Source organism: Octopus bimaculoides, chromosome 4 (genome assembly GCF_001194135.2).
Source record: "Octopus bimaculoides isolate UCB-OBI-ISO-001 chromosome 4, ASM119413v2, whole genome shotgun sequence".
Lineage (NCBI taxonomy): Eukaryota > Metazoa > Mollusca > Cephalopoda > Octopoda > Octopodidae > Octopus > Octopus bimaculoides.
In genome coordinates this window covers 21,950,642-21,952,829 of record NC_068984.1, presented here as the reverse complement: position 1 = coordinate 21,952,829, position 2,188 = coordinate 21,950,642, and the positions used below count along the sequence as shown (strand labels likewise).

The window sequence follows — 2,188 nt, the reverse complement described above, 5'->3', positions numbered from 1 at the left end:
GGGGGGGGGGGGGCACTGCCGGCTGGAGATAAACTCTACAGGCATAGAAGTGCTGTCAGACGGACGTGCCCGAGATGCGCGCAGAGCGACGAAACCGTTCTGCACACACTCGTCCAATCGCGTTGCATTATTGACTTGTAGATTTATGTTGAACAGCTGATATCACATGAAGGACGGATCCGGCTATCGGCCGAGTCCATAGTGAAGATCGATCCGCCACCTTCCATCGGTCCGAAAGGGCAGGCAAGTTTCCTCTGTCTGACAGCTGTAGCAAAAGAGGTTGTATGGTGGACCAGGTTAAAAGGACTGAAGACAGACATTTCTTTTTGGTCAATCCCACATCAAATTTTTCAAATTACACTTGGAAAGGAAGATGGGGAAGGAGAGAGAAGTACTGCCTCCCAGTATATCTGCTAAAAGGTGGGTGAATGTAGCGAAAATGGCCCGTATGAGTGGACCTACTCTAATAAGGCAAGTGAATTTGAGTGGGAGAAGGGCGCTCTTCCAGGATGCCCTCGAAATGTCAAGTTGTTCAGGAATAATGGGGTAACTGAATCAAATCCAGGAGGTTACACCCCTCACCTCTATTGTTAAATTCTTTTTGTAGGATATTATTGTTAATGTTTCAATTGTGTACTCGGTGTTTCCGTCCATGTCTACTGTATTGTCCCCTATATGTCGGCCCTAGTGGCCAAAAAATGAAATTATTATTATTATTGTTGTTGTTGTTGTTATTCTAGAAGACTCACAAATTTTTTTTAATTACCGGTTATTCATTACTTGAAAGCAGGCAATAACAAATCACCATAGATTTCAAGTAGTGCCTTCTCCTGTGACTCGGAGTCAACACTCTCCTTCGAATGCGAGCTGTACCCAATAATACAGCTCCACTATTCTTAATATGTTTTTCAAAGCCTTTTGAAACTGCTCCTGATGCTCCAATTACCACCGGTATCACCATTACTTTCCTCATGTTCCATAAGTTTCCTATCTCGTCCCGCAGTGGCTGGTATTTCTCAATCTTTTTTGTGCCCTTGCATTTCGCCCTCAAACTGCCTCAAATATCTATTATCATTACTTCTGTTTCATCTTTAGGATGAGCACGACATCTGCTCGTCTCGCCTCTGTAACTTCGTCGCACTGCATGTTAAAATCCCAGAGTGATTTGTAATGTTCGTTTTCCATTACTCCATCTGGCTTGTGTTCATACCATTTTTCGATTATCACTATTATTATTATTATTATCATCATCATCATCATCATCATTATTATTATTATTATTATTATTATTATTATTATTATTATTATTATTATTATTATTATTATTATTATTATTATTATTATTATTATCATCATTATCAAGCCAATAATTTACCAACATTCCACTGAAATTTTTTATAATTATTATGCCTATTACTATTAACAATATGATAGTCACTAACTGTTGTATAAAATTTTGCCAAATAATATTTTCCACGTTTCTTAAGTAGAATATTTAGTGAAATATTTTGTTAATTATTAATGTATTCCAACAATGTAATTAATGAAAGTCACTTCTTATATTAAAACAAAATCAATACGTGGAACTCTGGCTCAAAAAAATTTGCAAGTGAAATAAAAGTATAGACATATTCTTTACAAATAATGCACATATGTTCATTTAGTCTTTTAATTAACATATACTCAAATATTTTTTTACAAAATATGGGTGTGTATGTGTATGTGAATATATGTGTATGCGTGTATGTATAAATATATACATATACACACGTATGCATATACGCGTGTGCACACACATATACACACATATATTTTCAGTAATTTTATACAATTTAATTAAAAGGACGACGTAAACTACACTAGAAAAATTACTCACTTCAGGAATGAAAACTAAACAAACTGACTGAGATTTCGAAGTTTCGATGACAAAAGAAAAACTATTATTATATATAACTATGGAAAATTACAAGTAGGAGGTGTGAATATAAATTAAGGGGGTGTTTCAAGTCAAAACGCTACCTTTTACAAATATTATTACCATATTATGGTAGTTTATTATTACCATATTATGGTAGTTTTGACTTTAAGAGTCCCTCGTTGCGTGAGGAATTTATGTATAGTAATGCTCTTAATATAACTAAATATATTTAAAGGGAATAATTAATAATTTTTCCCTTATAAGGTTTTT

General features: G+C 34.7%; 1 protein-coding gene across 1 annotated transcript in view; it reads left to right on the top strand.

Annotated features, from left to right (window-relative positions):
• LOC106882109 (tetraspanin-8-like) overlaps window positions 1-2,188 on the top strand; it is a 701,753-nt gene that overhangs the window by 334,177 nt on the left and 365,388 nt on the right. The window lies entirely within an intron of this gene.